Here is an 18,197-nt window from a genome sequence, read left to right as displayed (position 1 = left end):
AATAAGTTCCTTTGGGTAGGGTTTAGAAGCTATCTGTTATGGCCTGCTTCCCCCTTCTGGCAAAGTCTCTGAGCCAGGGCTCTGGAGCTGGGGTGGTGATAATGAAAAGCTTCTCTCTGAGTGACCTTCTTGCTCCAGGAGGTGAATGCTTAGTGTAGGTGCAGCAGCCTGAGGTCTAGTCAGCTGCCAGTCCTGATGTGGAACCACGGGGGCAGGAGTGTTTAGGGCCTCATTATTTTCAGTGTGACACACTCAAGTTAGAGCTGTCATTTCACAAGTGGGGTCTGGGTGGAAGAAGGGAGCCTCCACCTAATAGTCATTCTCCTTTGGGACTTAGCCTCAGTAACAGGTGGCTGGCAGTAGTTCCCCTGAAAGAAAGCCCTTCTGGCTAGTAGCTGGCGGGAGAGGGAGCTGTTCTGGCTGTTGTAGTGTGGAGTGGCCTCTTGCTGAACTGAGAGGAGAGAGGTAGGAAGTGTTCTTGGTTCAAATATCACAGACTTTTTCTTATCAAATTTTCATTGATTTTCTTGAATAGATACATTTTTTTCATTTGCTGTTTGTCCTTGGACCATTTCCAGAAACTTTAAATAGTTGTTGTTTTAACAGTTTTCATCAGTTTCGGTGGGAGCAGGTCAGCAGAACTCCTCACACTGTCATGCTGGAAGTAGATCCTTTTTTCCATAGGTTTTTAGTGTGAAGTGATAATGTGTTTAGGCTCAAAAAAGTTTGGGGAATGTTCTTTGATGTCCCATAGTATCCTCTACTTACTCTTTTGTAAAATACATTATATTATCATTTCTTGTGTAATATAGTTCTTCTGCTAGAGCAGAGTTTTTAAAAATTTTTCAATTATGTTCCATAAGAAATATACATATATCCTATCTTGAACACATACATGTATGTATTATTTTTTTACAAAAGTTTCACCAAGCACACTTGCTGTTTCTATGGATGATATACTGTAGTATTTTCTGTTCTGTCTTTTACTTCATTAAAAAAATTGCTTGGTTGCTATTAATTGATCTCACAACTTGCAATTTAAAAAACAGTATCTAGACTAAGACTCCTTGAGGCAAAGGACTATGCTTAGGATTGAGATTTTATCACTAATTTCTGGCACAGTGCCTGGCACATGGTATCCACTTAACAAATGTTTCTTGAATGACCGTGTGAATGCTGGACTTCTCAGAGTTAAGTTAAGTGTCCTGAGATGCCCTAAGAGAGGTTACAGCATAGAATTAGAACCCTCGCTTGACCCCTGAATCTCTTGACTAAGGAGTCCCTATAAATATCTCTCAGAAATGGTGCTTGGGAATTGTTTTAGCTGAATGAGAGTATGGTTTGGTAAATTTCTTTTTCCAATGCAAATAAAGGGTAAAACCCAGGAAAATACCATGTAAACATTTTGTACTTTCATTGGATCTTTTCTTCCCAGATACTTAAAGGAGGAAATCTGTACTATATGGAAGGAAGCATAGAAACGAGAAAATGTAGACAAAATTATGTGTGGACTAGTTTATTCTCAAAACTTAACTTTAGTTAACCAAATGTTACAATTATGCTATTTTAGCTAGTGGACATTTGTCAACATCTTTCCTCACAGTTAGTAGGCAAAGTAACTCATACTGTTTCTTAGTTATTTTTTTGAAATCCCCCCCAAGTGGATATAGTTAAACCTTTTGAAGATTGCCAGAACAAGTATAGTTCTTGGGGTATAACAAGGAATGAGCAGTAGAACTTTATTAAGACTTAGGCTATGTACATACATACATACATAATCAAGCTGTTACTTAAGATTACCTTGCCCCTAAATGAGTGGTCTTGAAGATGATGCAGGGTAGGGTAAGAGAAAGACCAGGTTCCCTGTGACAGAAAGAGAAGCATCTATTAGAGGAAAAGTTTAAAGAAAAGTCAGCTTGTGGAATTAATAATGCCGGAGGCCATATGGTACTGTTAGATTATCTGATAGTCTAAGTCAAGATGAGAACTTCTTTAAGAACAAACAAACAAAGCAACAAAAAAAACTTCATATGTTAGATGTGAGAGGAGATCTCCCCTCTGAAATTCTTAGTTGACATTGAAAATTGCATATTACTTGGGGGTAGAGTTAGGGGGAGAACCAATAAAAACTTTTGTATTTAATTTCCTGGTGGTTGAAGAGTTCACATTCTAGACTTGGAAGGAGATAATACCTCACAGTGCAACCTCTGTGAATTATCCTGTCTAGAGAAACCAAGCATCTGGCTGTATGAAATTGGAACTCAGAGAACTGATTAATTTTATTATATAGGGTGTGAGGGCTGTGGCTCCTGCCAGCTGTAGTTGAGATCTTTCTCAGTCTCCTCCTGATATTTCTGTTCTTTATGCCCACAGAGTTTAGAGTAGTTTTGAATTTTGTTGGTCCAGAGTAGCCCTGCCACCATGGCCTTTTTAAATACCCTTTTCTTACAGATGGGAGTGAGTGTGGTGGGTTTAGGTTTACAACCAAATTAAGCAGGAAGTACAGAGTTCCTATATATCCTGTCCCCCTCACATGTATAACTTCCCCACTATTGACATCCTGTACCAGACTAGTACATTTGTTGCAATTGATGAATCTACATTGACACATCATAATTATCCAAAGTGCATCGTTTGCCTTAAGGTTCACTCTTGAGGTGGTAACTCTATAGGTTTAGACAAATGAATAATGACATGTACCTATCATTATAGAATACAGATTGGTTTCACTGTCCTAAATATCCTCTGTACTCTTCCTGTTCATCCTCCCCTCCACCTCTGTGAGCCTTTTGCTTTTATTTTTAAAATTACTTATGGAACCAGTTCTGTTATAATTTCACTACTGTGTTGAACTGTAGAACTATATGTACTTTGACCATAATGTAGTTCAAAGAGTTGGTCCTTAACGCAAGGACTGCTGATATCTTCCTTTTATTCCTTTCTCTCCATTCTTTCTCCAAATGGTAGCATGTCAGCGTATATTGTATAAAAGAGATATGCTTTTATTTCCTGAGATTTCCTTGATGGTCTGCTAGTTAGAGGTACTTCTGGACAAGTGATAAAGTCTGATAATACAGCCCTAAGTAGCAAGGTTTTGCTCTAGCCCCATAGAGCTAGAAGAAAATTTAAAAATGGTTCCTGTTCTCTGTTTACAGGTTACAGTCACTTCTTGTACAGATCTCAAATACAGAAATGGTATGTTCTTCCTACATAACCTTACCTAAAAGAGCTATATATTTCTTGGGTACCTTAATGTACATGTTTATCATTTCCTCCCTGCTGCACCCCTTTTTGAAGAATCTGCCCAGACTTTACTACCCATTGATCACCAATCTTTGCCAGATGAGCAAGTGATCTGGTGGAAACCAATCTAGAGATTCCATTGGCTGAATTGAGCCCATTAGATTCTCTTCCCTGAAAATGGGGACCTTGAGATACTGAGTTAATGAAATGATGATGAATCTTTGTGCTGAAAGATCACCTAGAGCTGTGACCAGGCTCCAAACTATACCATAAACTTACATAACTTAACAACATGTGCAAACCAGGGGGATCAAAAGTCATGAGTCAGTAGAGGAAGGTGGTCTACACAGAGGAGCTGACAGTGGAGGACACATGTGAAGACCCATGAGCAATAGTGACAGGAGTTTCTAGTCCCAATTTTCATTTGGTCCAGCTTAACTTTGTTTTCTTTCCTTGAGTATCCTTGAGATCTTTTGTTGTAGCATTTTCATAACATTTCCCTTCCCCATTTGACTCAATCTCATTGTGTGGGTTTTTGTTTTACAACTGAGATGTAGTGCCAGTAGTAAAATAGATTCTTATAGAATTAAAATCTTGAAGACTCTGGATTGTAAGACACAAAGAGAGATAGAAAACCAAGGTTTGATTATCAGTGCAAAGTAAGTGTATATGGAGTAGCCTTTTGTCAATGTTTTCTTTACCTGCTGGCGTTTATTAACTCATTCACTACTCTTCCATTTTCTAGGCTAAAGAATGCCTATATCATTTCATCTTTTCTCAAAACAGTAAAAATTTCTGTCCTTTTCTGCCTCCTGAGTTATCACAGTTTTCTTTAGTTTCTTTATATAACCTCAGGGAGATTGCTGAAGTAGGTGCTAGGAGACCTGGATTCTGTTCTTGCTGGGACTCCAACCAAATGGAGATAGTCTTAAGAAAGTACTTCAACGCTCTGCACCCTATTACCTCTTCTATGAAATGAAAGGGTTGGGCTGGATCACTGATTTCTACCTATAGCTCCTGGACTTCTTAAGGGTAATATTCATAGGCTGTGGGGCTTAGGACAGGGATGTAAATTTTGGGCATCACTATTTAGCCTACTACAAATGAGATGGCATAGTTAAAACCAGTTTTTAAACCTTTTTGTTCCATAGGATCACAAGAATACTTCCATTCTTTATCTGAAACATAATGTGGAAATACTATCTTATAGTGATTTACTTAGTGTGCTGTAGCATGAATCACTGCTTTAACCCAATCAGAAACCATTTTTGTCTCCCCAAAATCTGCTGGCTAGAAAATTACAAGTCTTGTTAGGAAGCAAGAAGGTAGATAATGGGTGCTAGACAGGTAACCACAAATGTCTACTACACCTAAAATTCTAATAAGGACCAAAAATGGGTCAAACCTGGCAGGCTTGCTAAATTTTGCTAGATCTCTGTTAGTGTATTCTAATATTATGGTCTTTTACCCAATATTATGCTTTAAAAAAAAAAATCCTAAGGGGCCATGAATCCCAAGTTGTTGGTTTTGTTGTTGTTGTTGTTTGCTATATTAATGCCAACTTACCAGTTGCTCCTTATCTTAGAATTTTTGTCCCTGCATAACTTCATTCTTTTTCAATAGGTCTCTTCCCTGAGATTTTCACATTCAGTAGATTTATCCTCCTTGCAACGCTCTTGGTTGCCCCTTGCCATGGGGCATTAGCAAACACACAGAGTAGTACAAACTGCATTTAGCATCGCCGTTTATGCACTAGAGAACTGTGACTGGAGTTTTTATAAGTGTTTTTACCCCCTTGTGAGGTAATTGAAATAGAATACAGACATTTATTTTGTTTCGAAGTTTCTGTGATTTACATATGAACAAATCTATACTTCTGTAGGTATCAGATGACTGGTATTTTGGGGGGTATATGTTTTTCTTCCTTGACTGTGCTGTGTAGAGAGATCTTTTCCCTATTTTCATGAGAGTGCTCTGGGTGTAATGGAAATCCTCACTAGGACTGGATGAGAGGGTGTGCAACATGATTGGGAATAAACACAAGCTGCTGCTTTTTTATTACAGCTAAGGCATAGTAGAGGTCATGCATATAATGGCTCATAAATAGAGTGCCCTCCAGCAGATCGATAAAGTATAACAAAGCGAATGACATACAGGCTAGAATTTATACGAATTGTTCAAGTCAGTCTATGTCAGTGTTCTTGTAATTGGCAATACCTTGGTGTTTCACACAAGCCATAAAGGGCTCTAGAAGGAACTCTTGGTTTTTTTTTTGGTTTTTTTTTTGTTTGTTTGTTTGTTTGGTTTTTCTTTTTTGCCATGGTTTTAGTTGTATTCTATATGTGTACAGCATAGCAGAAACAATCCACTCTACCCTGAGTGTTACTTATCCCATAAATCATCTTCCCTACATACTATTTCCTGTTTACTAATAGATTATTTGGCCGCCAGCTTTGCTGGTGTAGAACCTTTATGTTCATCTTAAACTCCTTCAGGGTGTGGGGGGGGGTACTATATTATAACCATCTTTGAGTGAATTGAAAAAGCACAATTCCCCATTTGGGCTTAAAATGAAAGACTTAACTGAGGGACTTGACTTTACATATATCCTTCCCAGATCTGTTAGAACTACTGCAGCTTCTCCCCTTGAGTTCTTCTCAGCCTCTTGGAAAACCAGTAGGGGACAAGATCTAGAAGTAGCAGTATTCACTAAGATAACTGAAGATGCATAGGAGGGAAAAGAGGACATTGTACTGGAAAGATTTGTTTTACTATGGTTATTAAAGCAAAAATGGGAGGAGCAAGGAGAAGGCATACTGTTTCTTTCTGAGGAGGTTAAAGTTTTAAGAGAAAGAGACAGCCAGTTATATTGAAATAATTTGACATCCATCCCTCCATGGTCATATTTTTTTGAAGCCAGGGTAGACAGTTGGGTAGAGGTAGGTATATATAACCCTTTTTTTAAACAAATGGACTAACCCTTTTAACCCTTGGAACTATTTCAGTAGGTGGTGCTCTTGTGCCATAACGTAACATAGTTTTTAGAGAGGTTCTGAGACCACGGTGGGTAGTTCTAGGGCCCTTGTCCCTGTTGATCCTGTGGGTCACTGCCAAGTGCATCACTTGGATAGCAGCATATGGGTGCTTTTTGTGAGAGATTTTTCCTTTGTCTGGAAATGAGGTGAATTCAGGTCTGTACCTTCTCTAAAGCTACCTGAGCTCTGCTTTCCAGGAGAACCTAACTGAGGGGTTTACTAACCTTTCAAAAATGTTGTGCCTCTAGTTTTTATTCAAACAGCCATGATATGTGTTGTGTTACCAGTTTTCTATGACCATTTTTTTTTAATTGTAAATCATCGGTGACTTCCACATCAAGTTCCTTTCCAGATAACTCAGGCTATCATTCTTGTTTCTTTGTTTTCCTTTCCTTTAGCTTCAGTAAAGGAAGTTTATTAAATTTAAATAGTTAAATTTAAATGTAAAATTAAATGCAATAAAATTAAATATGTGGTAGAGAAATTTGTAATTGATGAAGAAATATGGATGAAAAACATTGAGTTCAAATAGCAGCCAGTGATAACTATAGCTGAGAGTGAACCTGGTTGGCATCAGTCCTTTGCCTCACTTCTTTTGCTTATATATTGAGATCTTTTGTTCGGAGTTGGTTGCAATATCATGATGGTGAGCAAGGTATCCAGTAAAGTCCACATTTGGTGCTGCTGGCAGAAGTGTAGTGGGCAAGGAAGAGAAATTTAAATCCAGCTATCCAAGCAGGACAAATCTCTTATTGCCAGTAGTTGCCAAAAATATTTAGGGTTCTGCTTTTTCAGGAAGTTTCTTGGGGTTGTCTCTAAAAGTGAAAAACAGTTGCTTCACCTTATGTTTACCAGCCATTAAGTAAGAGGCAAATGCTTGCTGGGTGTGCTCATCTGAGCTGCTGATTCCTGTTGTCTCCCCATTGAACTTAGCTGGCCCTGACTGCAGTGCTGGCAGCCAGCCTCTTGAGATTCATGACCCAGCAGATCCAATGGTTGTTCAGGACACTCTCTTGTAGCTTTTGAGATTTTCTTTTTATAATTAATACTTTAACTTGTGTAGATTTGTTAATGACTTATTTAGTTATCTGCTTGTTTTTTAAAATTATCTTAGTATTCAGAATGTGCTTTTAATCTGAGAACTCAGGTATTTCTTGAACATTCTTAGCTTTCATCTCTAAATATTGCTTCTCTTCTGAACTCTCTTCACTTTCTTTTTCTGTGACACGTCTTAGGTGTTTGTGGAGCTATCACTCAGGTTTCTTAACTGCTTTTCATTTTTTCTCTTTTTTTTTCTGGGCTGCATTCTGAGTGAATTCCTTAATATTATCTTCAGATTGACCAAGTCTTTATTCAATTCTGTTCAGTCTGAGGTATCTTGTTTACTGAGTTTTTAAACTTTTATGACTATATCCTTCACATAATTTCTAATTGATTCTTTTTAACCATCTCTTATTTTAATTCTGCCTTTTTGTTTTATAATTTTTAATTATTTTTCAATTAGCTTTCTAAAAGCATCTTAAATATACTTATTTTATTGGACTGTTTTGTAATATTAATTTCATCTGAAGTGAATTAGTGGCCTGATGACTCATTTTGTTAGTTGCCTTTATTAGCATTAGGTTTCTTCATGTACTTTAGAACTTTGGTTGAAGGGCATGATTTGTTTGAGATCTCTTTTGTATTGTTTTTATTCATTTACTTATTTTCCATTTTTTTCCTCTTTTCTCACTCTTTGTAGCTATTTTGGAGTTGTCTTGGGTGGCTTCTACAGAGCCCCAGCCTAGACCTGCAGTGGTGGTTTATACTTGGGCAATCACAGGCTGTTTCATTGGGTTCCTGATCGCTGGCTGGCCTGTGTTCTCCTTCCTCCTTATGTCACTGCTCCATATGAAACAAGGAGCTGCCAACCTTCTTTCAGGAATGGAGGGGTCTCCTCCTCCAGTTATCACTTTGACTGTGCTGTCACACAGCGATGCTAGGTCTGACTCTTTCTTTTGTGGATTATGTTTGGCCTCAGAACTGTGTAGGATTCATATTTCCAGTTTTAGTGCCTGAATTGTGACCTTAGAAGGCTCAAGCCTTTCAGTTCGAGGACTTTCCTCTTTGAGTTTCTGCCCCATGTCTTTTTTACAGCAATAGTTATATTGTTTGTTAGCTTGCCTGCATCCTTTTGGTTTTCCCTTCTTATGTTTCCCCTCTCTGTGCTATATGTTTGGAGTAGAGAGGATCCATCAGAGTAAATTTACTGTGCCATCTTAACTGGAAGTCATGTGGGCTGAGGGATTAAAGGAAATAAAGTGAGATATTTGGTTTTACATAGCACTAAAAGCTACCCACAAAAATGCTTTTTTGTGTGAGTTCAGTGACCCATAGCATACGGTTATTTAAACTTCTCCTTCAGAGCCTTGTAGACCCCAAAAGATGAGTAGGATTAAGCAGGTGGGATTTATTAGGATTCTATGTTTCTCTGCAAGGATTTCACCTTTTATTTTTCATTTGGATGGTAATTTAAAAATCCAATTGTTCCCAAACACCTAAATGCCCACAATTCTAACTAAATAGTGTCTTAAGATGTCAGTGCCTGCAGCTGTGTTTGTAGTGGCACTAAATAGCACTACTTTTAGATATTGAAAACAAACAGAGGTAAAAAGGTAAATAATACGTTCGAGCTGAGTGAGAGATTGCTGTTTCACAGTAGTTCAAAAAGAGAAAAGGGCGAATTTAGGCATCCCCACATATGGTAGGACCAGCAAATAACAGAAGCTGCTGGTAGCTTTTGGTAGCCAGTACCAAGTTTACATGACCAGTCCAAGTGAGATTCAGTAACCTGAATCATTGATCACATTGGATTCATTTTGTTGATTGAAATTTTATTCATTTTGTAGATTTGTTGGTAATTGTGCATGTAAAGATTTTGTAGATGTATAAGAGCTATATAAGCATAATGGTTTTACTAGTTTTGTACTTATTAGTACAGGATAAAAATTCTTTTTCAGTTAGCTTTTTAAAAGTATCTTTAAATTAGCTTTTATTTTATTTTATTTATATATATATATTTTTTTTTAACATTTATTTATTCTCGAGACAGAGAGAGACAGAGCATGAACGGGGGAGGGGCAGAGAGAGAGGGAGACACAGAATCGGAAGCAGGCTCCAGGCTCTGAGCCATCAGCCCAGAGCCTGACGCGGGGCTCTGGGCTCGAACCCACGGACCGCGAGATCGTGACCTGAGCCGAAGTTGGACGCTCAACCGACTGAGCCACCCAGGCACCCTTAAATTAGCTTTTAAAAAGCATCTTTTAAAAGCCGTCTAAAACAGCTCTGAGAGCCCCCAGCAGTTTTTTTCTTCAAGTTTGAGAAACAGGCATCAGGGGTAACTTAACTCTTCCTATGCAGTGTAGGAACATCCTGTGTTTGGTTTTTATGTTTTTGCCTGGCTCACCCCTGCTCATACTTCATGGTTTTACTTAGCTTAGGCATCCTTTCTACCTGGAAGCGTCTGACACCCCCGTGCCAGGTGAAATGCCCCTACTCAATGTTCCTTGTAGCACCCTGTTTCCTTTTTCCCAGCCCTTCCCCTAAGGGATTATGTTTTTTCTGTTTATAGATCCTGATTTTCTCATTAGCAACAGGTTGCTTGAGAGCAACGAATTATACTGCCATCTTTTTACTTTCAATGTTTTTGAGAGTTTCTGTCATAAAGTTGTCTCCCAATAAATTTGTGGGATTTTTTGTTTTTGTTTATTTAGTAATAAATTATGAGTACAACCAAGGGTGGGAAGAGGCAGAATAACTTAGAGCTGAGTCACCAGTGACAAAGGTAAGAAGATTTCTAATATTTTAATATCTAATGTGCCCCTCAGCCCATTTTTTAAACTTGTGGTCTCATTGAACACCATAGTCTTGCTGTAATATAAGACAGTTGAGGACAAGAATGCAAGGAAAGGAAATAACCACTGTTTATTCCTAACAGAATGTATGTGGGAAGACTGGCATTTAAAAAAAAATTTTTTTAATGTTTTTTGTTTTATTTTTGAGAGAGCGAGACAGAGCACAAGTGGGAAGGGGCACAGAGAGAGGGAGACATAGAATCAGAAGCAGGCTCCAGGCTCTGAGCTGTCAGAACAGAGACCGATGTGAGGCTTGAACTCATGAACTGCGTGATCATGACCTAAGCTGAAGTCAGACGCTTAACTGACTGAGCCCCCCAGGTGCCCCAAGACTGGTATTTTTTTGAGTCCCATTCGTTGCTCTTTGGTGCTCTGATGGAGAACAAAGTCAGGGGTCTCTGTCTTAGTAGATCCAAAAAACACACACTATCATGAAGGGGTGTTTCTCCTTGGAAGCTAGGTCCAGAGAGCAGCTCTTTTCTTCACATGACTGGGGACATGGGCTGGAGAATGGACCTCCATAAATCCCTAGACAGTTATCTGCTAGATTAAATTTCCTTAATTCTTTGCAAAGTCATCTGAGGAGTGCGTACACTGTGCACCTGGATTGCAGTTGACTCCTCTGATTCCTTAGACCTAGATTTTGTTTATGACTGAGGTTTGTTTGAAATTATCTGCAAATTTCACGTCTGTGTTTCTGATTAGACCATCTCGAGGAGAAACACTGCTGACTCAACAGAGAAAAAGCCAGCTCCTCCTAGTGGAACTTTTCTTAAAACCTCATTGTTTTTGGAGGGAAAATATCATTTCTTACTTAAGCCCTTCATGTGGAAACAAGAATATATTATTGTGATTTTTTAAAAGTTACAAACACAGGGGCAAATTGATCACTCTTACTTAGTGAAGCAAAGAAACATTACTTTTTAGTAAATTAAAAATACTGGTATCAGGCTTTCAGTAAGGCAGAGGAAGAATGTTGTCAACCTTACGCATAGTTGAACATAAATTTCTTAATTTTAGATTTGATTATATTCCTGGAGGTTTTAAATATTTCCTGATAAGGGCATTGTGCCCCTAGTTGATGACATTAATTGAAGGCTAGGTATTTAATTTGTCTTTTTCTTCTTTCATAAAGTGTATTTTGTAGCATTCTGTCCTTAAATCTGTTTGGTGCTTACTTCATGGGAGAAGTGACTTCAGTTGATTCATGCTCAGAGGAAATGGAAAAAAAGTAGTGTTTTTTTTTTGTTTTTGTTTTTTTAATCAGGTTGCTACTTTGATTATGGGCCATATTTGGCATGTATAGACTTAACCTCTCATACCTCTGGCTTGGAGATGGGACAGACCAAAGGAAAGCAATTTCTAACTTTTTTGGCCCCTGACAGGTATGATACACATCCATTTTGATACCACGAGGTTTTAAATGAGCTTTGTTTGAAATGTTGACAATCTGGGAGCTACACGGGCTTCCATCAACACAAAATCAGTTCAAATATTATCTTAGTCTCTCCTCTGCAGTAGCCTTAGTGGGTTTATATTCACACATTTGTTAAATATTATTGAGTTTCTGTGTGCCAGGTACTGTGTACAGCAGTGCTTTTCAGAACTCCTAGGTTCTGAGGAGATATACCAGTTAAGATGTGTTTGACCGCAAGTAACAGAAAACCCAACAAAAGGTGGCTTAAACCAAAAGGAAAATAAAATTCCAAGGTTGACTACTTTATTGCCTCAGCTGTGCTCTCAGGCTTACTTACTGCTGGGTCCCAAGGCAACTACTGCCATTCTAAGTGTCACATGGAGACCACAGTGTCTAATATAAAAAAAATGTGAATTTATTCTAGGTTGAGAAAGACTCTGTCAGAAACCTTCCAGCCCGAAGCTCAGTTCTCATTGTTCTATGTAGACTAACATTGGCTGTTCCTGCAGTTGGTAGGAGGGCAAATGGAAATGCCATGACTGGTCTGCATACACCAGCCATTCTCAAAATGTGACTCAGGAAACCTTGGGTATCCCTGATTCCCTTTCACGAGGATCATAGGACAAAACTATTTTCATGATAATGTTAAGACATTATTTGCATTATCCACTCTCATTTTCTCACTAATCGACCGTGGAGTCAAAGGTTACATGATGTATGATGATCTCATTGCTCTAGCAGCTAATGGAATGTATGTGTGTATAGTTTTGGGTCTTAAATTTTTTTTTCAGGTTTAATTTCTAATGTGGTAAATATTGATAAATATAACCCACATTAACAAAAGCCTCTCAGTAATGTCCTTAGTAATGTTTAAGGATATCAAAGGATCCTGAAAATGTTTTTGATTTGCTGGTCTACATTAATCAAGATGTTCACCCACGGCGTTGGGGCACATCCCAGCTTCCCCAAGACTCATGCTGTGAGATTCCTCAATAAACTGATTCTGTTAACAAAGAAGCAGTTGGAAGGGTTAGGGCTGTCAGGTAGACAACAGCATTGTGTGCAGGACTATTCTGAGGAGGGGCTTGGAGAAGAGGACATGGCAGGGACATAGGATATACTCCAGGCCCTGCTTTGACCAGAGCCACTCCAAGTCTGTGTTTATTTTTGTAATTGTAGCACAATATACATGACATAAAATTTACCCTTTTAACTGTTTTTTAAATATATAGTTTAGCAGCATTAATTATATTCATAGTGTTCTGCAACTATCACCACCATCCATCTCCAGAACCTTTTCATCTTCCCAAACAGAAACTCCGTATCCATTAAATAATAATTCCCCACCCAGCACCTGACAGCCACCATTCTGTTTTCTGCTTCTGTGAGTTTGACTACTCTGGGTATCTCCTATAAGTGAAATGATATAATACTTGTCCTTTCATGTCTGGGTTATTTCTCTTAGCATAATGTTTTCAAGGCTCATGCATGTATGTATCAGAATTTTCTTCCTTTTAAGGTTGAATAATATTCCATTATATTTATTTTGTGTATTTATTCATCTCTTAATGGACATTTGTGTTGTTTCCACCTTTTGGCTGTTGTGAATAATGCCAATATGAACATGGGTATGCAAATACCCATTTGAGTTCCTATTTTCAAATCTTGTGTGTGTGTGTGTGTGTGTGTGTGTAAGTGTATAAAGAGAAAGAGAGAGGTGGAATTGCTGGGTCATTTGGTAATTCAGTGTTTAACTGTTTAGGATCTGCCATACTGTTTTCCACAGCAGCTACACTATTTAGTATTCCCACCAGCAATGTGCAGGGGTTTGGTTTTTCTATACTCTCACCATCACTTGCTATTTTTTGTATTTTCTAAGTAAGTCACCCTAATGGGTGTAAAATAGTATCTCATTGTGGTTTCGATTTGCATTTCTATAATGATTAATGATTTGAGCATCTTTTCATATGTTTCCTGGCCATTTTATCTTCGAGAGATACCTATTTAAGTCCTTAGTCCAGTTTTTTAAAACTGGGGGTTTCTTTCTTCCTTTGTTTCTTTCTGTCATTGCATTGTGGGAGTTCTTCATATATTCTGGATATTGATCTCTTCTTTCATATATGATTTCCAGAGGTCTGTCCATTTTATATGTTGAACTTTCATGGAAGGTTTCATTTTAGGGGTGCCTGAGTGGCTCAGTTGGTTAGGCATCTGACTGTTGATCTCAGCTTAGGTCTTGATAGCAGGGTCATGAGTTCAACCCCTGCATTGGGCTCCACACTGGGTATGGAGCATACTTAAAACAAAAGAAAACAAAAAAACCCCAAGGTTTCATTTTACTAAAGATTTTTTTAAAAAGCTTTAAAGCTCTGTGCCATTGTTGCCATTCTCACTTTTGTGACCTCATCCTAGATGTTTACCTGCTATACTGGTTTAGAAGATATGGATGGTAGGACTTGGATAATTACCTCATATTATAAATTACTTGGTAATTTATAAGAACTACTTTTGAATTTCTCACACTATTCAAAATGTAGCCCTGGCTACTCTTACTTGTGTACATGGCTTTATAGGTTACCAACTATTTGCCATGGAAGAAAACAATGATGATTCAGACTAAATGATTTTTAAAATATTTTTCCTTTACATCTGTGGCAATCGTAGCCTTTGACAGGACTTTACAGGCACCAGATTCCTCACCATATCAGCTGATTAAGGAGTCTTTTTAGACTCTTCATAAAATCTAAAAACAGTTGAATTCTAAGTTGTCTCTAGATGGGACAGCCTTTTGAGACACAGAAGTGCCTTCAACAGCAGTACTAATGGAGGATCAGAAAATTGCAGGTTAAATTATAGAAGGGATTTTTCCATCCTGAAACTTCGTAAATTAGGAGAGGATAATAATGTCACATAATGTCAGATGAGAGGCTGGAGTTGCTGGCTCATGTATTACTGGTCACTTCCAGTGCTGTGGTAGACTGGACATCTTGCATGGGCCTGCCTGGGCCTGCAGGGTTTACTCTTTGAAGTCAGGGCTGCTTAAATGCTCAGTGTCAACATGGAACTTTGGGAACCCACCTTGCTTTCTGAAAGTTAATTTGAGAACCACTGGTCTAGGGGCTGTCCCTTGCTAGGGGCTGTTGTCTTAACAGTTGATTTCTAAAGTAAGGGAAATGGGGGGCTCACGGGTCGCTCAGTCAGTTAAGCATCCGACTTCAGCTGGGGTCATGATCTCACAGCTTGTGAGTTTGAGCCGCGCATCGGGCTCTGTGTTGACAGCTCAGGCCCTGGAGCCTGCTTTGGATTCTGTGTCTCCTTCTCTTTCTCCCCCTCCCCTGCTCTCTCTCTCTCTCTCTCTCTCTCTCTCTGTCTCTCTCTCTCAAAAGTAAATAAACATTAAAAAAATTTTTAAAAAATTAAGAGAAATGGTGTTGTTTTGTTTTTCAGTGAATTCAGATACTTTGCCCCAGTTTGTAATGACAGGCTTGTTTCTTTCTTCTTAATTATTTTCTTCAGACACTGCTCAAGTGTTGTTGTGATACTTTTATTTCCTTTATCACCTCTCATGAATTGTGCTTGGTAAACTCCATGTTCTTTGTGAAGCACATTTCCATGAAGTTTTTGAATATCCTTTTCCCAAAGAATGTAAATCACCAAAATAGGGAACCTTTTAGCACTGAAGCATTACCTTTTTCACCCGCTGTACTGTGAATCCAAGCCATGCTATCCTAGCAACTCAGACTGTGAACTCTCATGGACAGTGGTGTATCTTTGTGCCAAGGTGATTTGAGTTCATAAAACAGTACTTGCAAGCAGTAGAGTAACTTTCAAGCAATTTAAAAATGAGAGAAGAGGGGAGAGACAGTGATTCTAAGCAGACACCATTTTGAACCAGCCCTGTTTCAGTGTCTCTGATTGCTAGCTCTGATGGCTGGATTTCCCTGCCACTTCATCCCCCTTCCTTCTGCCTCCTTCTGTAGGATCTCCTCTAATAGCGGGAAACAAGGATGTGAACAAGCACATGGGCATCCTTCACTGGATAGTGGTTTGCACGCAGGTTTAGGACATTTTTTATGTTTTCTCTATGGCAATTTCTGAAGACCATTTTATTTTCTCCTGGAAATATACAGTGAGGGGACTAAGACCTTTTGTTATTTTTAGTCTGTATATGTGGAGAACATGAAATCCTGGTTTTGATTCCTTGGGACTGGGTAAATGTGCCAAAAGAGAAATAACTCAAGAAATGGAAAATGGGGATTTCCTTCCAACTTTCCATGCCATTTGCTTTTGCTACATTAATATATACAGTTTGTGTACAAAATGCTTGTTAAAATCCCAAGTTTTAAGGAAATAATGTGATTGACATCCACCTTTTTTTAAATGCTCTTAAAAGATGCTTAAACAGTATTTCTCTAGTTGCTCCTCTGAAATGGATATGGGCATAGACATCCATGTGAGGGCATGCACACTAAGCAGAGTCCTAAGAAAGTCAAGGATTTGGTATCAATCAAAAAATGTATAGTCAGATCTCAGTTGTCTAATAAGTGTGCAGATGAACTAGGATAAAGAAATTAATGCATTTGTGAAAAAAGTTAAAATCGCCATCAATCTGAAGAATCCTGTCTTTTTATGAGGCATGCTTTTTTTTTTTTTTTTTTTTTTTTTTTTTTAAAGCTGCCTGGATACCGCCTTATTTTATCTGCTTGAGTACAGACCTCTCACTAGTTATCCTTCCCTGAGTGATGAATTGGATGTCTCTTCCTCCTTATGACAATAGCCCTCTCAGGGCAAAGCAGTAGCCACATAGCTTGGGGAAAGTGGGAGCAGATAGAGAAGCCTGTGGATTTACTTCTCCTAGGAGCCGGGGCTAGGAAGATGGAGCCGTTATTTGAGGATGGGAAGGAAGAAGAGAAAACAAACCCTAGGTTTGTATCGCTGGCCAGTTCTGATAGTTGTAATATTTTCAGAGACTCAGCTAGAAAATAGAAAATACTTACAGAATTTTTTGGTAATTAAAATTTTTAATTGTATTCATCAAGTATTTTATGTATTGATTAGCATTTATAAGCCATGACAGCTTTTATTTTTTCTTTTGAGGTAATATGTGTGTGGTAAATGTATATCTAGAAGTTAGAGAATTTGTGTGTGTGTGTGTGTGTGTAATGGAAAATAATACATACAGGAAAGCACATAAACATGACTTACAGTTTTTTAATTATTAAAATGTTAACACACACGTTAGTGGCATCCAGGTCAAGAAATAGAATATTGCCAGCATCTTGAGAGCCCTTCATGTATACCTTCCCGATAGTACTTCTTCTCTTCTTCTAAAGGTAATAGGTTTCCTGACTTTTCAGAGTAATCACTACAGTTTAGTTTTACCTGATTTTGAACTTTATGTAAATGAATCACATCTTATATATTCTTATGGGTTGGTTTCTTTTTCTCAACATTATGATTGAAAATTCATCTCTATGCCTGTGGTAGGTCCTGCATTGTCATTGCTGCATAGAGTTCCCTTATATGAATATATCACATTTAGTTTATTCATTCTACTCTTGACTGGCATATGGGTTCTTTTCAATTTGGGTCTGTTATGAATAATGCCGCAGTGAACATTCTGCTAGTGTTCATAAACACTTAACAAGCTTGGAGTGTTCTTTGAGGGAGAGTTTGTAATTTGTGGATTTTTGTATGATTATGATTTACTGAGAGAGATGTGTGAAAATTCCCAGTATGAATGGAATACTTTATTTTTATAGTTACATCAATTTCTGTGTTATATTTTGAGCTTTATAGTTTGTTTTATATTTCCATATTACTGGAGCATACAAATTTACAATTGTTTAATCTTCCTGGTGAATTGAACACTTTATCATTATGAAGTGACCCTCTTTACCTCTGGTAATTCTTTTTGCCCCAAAGTGTATTTGAATTGATACTGTTTTTTTATTTGATTCCTTTGGTTAGGTTTGTATGTTGTTGTTGTTGTTGTTGTTGTTTTCCTATTTTCCTTTTAGCCTCTCTGAATCACTATATTCTTATGTTTTAGATGTGTGTTTTATAACATGTAGTTGTTTCTTTTTTTAATTCAAAACTGATATCGTTGTCTATAATGGCCCAGTTATGGAAACAGCCCAAGTGCCCATCAATTGATGAATGGATAAAGAAGATGTGATACACACACACACACACACACACACACGCACGCATACACACGCACATGCACACACTGGAATATTACTCAGCCATGAAAAAGAATGAACTCTTGCCATTTGCAGGCTAGAGAGTATTATGCTAAGCAAAATAAGTCAGAGAAAGATAAATACCATATGATTTCACTCATATGTGGAATCTCAGAAACAAAACAAATGAGCAAAGGGGAAAAAAACAGAGACACAGACTGAGAAACATACTCTTAACTACAGGGAACAAACGGATGGTTACTAGAGGGGAGGTGGGTTGGGGATGGGTTAAATAGGTGACGGTGATTAAGGAGTACACTTATGCTGAGCACCAGCTGATGTACAGAAGTGTTGAATCACTGTATTGGACACCTGAAACTAATTATTTCCCTGTATGTTAACTGACTGGAATTTAAATAAAATC

The 18,197-nt window shown here is 38.0% G+C and overlaps 1 protein-coding gene across 5 annotated transcripts in view; it reads left to right on the top strand.

Moving 5' to 3' along the window:
- Positions 1–18,197, top strand: part of FANCC (FA complementation group C) — a 268,544-nt gene that overhangs the window by 68,336 nt on the left and 182,011 nt on the right. Inside the window, exons 1-2 of one of the 5 annotated variants that reach the window (XM_042913459.1) lie at positions 10,039–10,101; positions 11,439–11,556. The exons of 3 other annotated variants lie outside the window; for them this stretch is intronic. The gene's annotated coding sequence lies outside the window, so the exon portion shown is untranslated. Of the gene's footprint in view, positions 1–3,163; positions 3,196–10,038; positions 10,102–11,438; positions 11,557–18,197 lie in introns of those variants that run through there. One more of the 5 variants, XM_042913462.1, reaches the window with a different exon arrangement.

The sequence above is a fragment of the Panthera leo genome, chromosome D4 (genome assembly GCF_018350215.1).
Source record: "Panthera leo isolate Ple1 chromosome D4, P.leo_Ple1_pat1.1, whole genome shotgun sequence".
Taxonomy (NCBI): domain Eukaryota; kingdom Metazoa; phylum Chordata; class Mammalia; order Carnivora; family Felidae; genus Panthera; species Panthera leo.
This window is presented reverse-complemented; position numbering and strand designations above follow the sequence as displayed.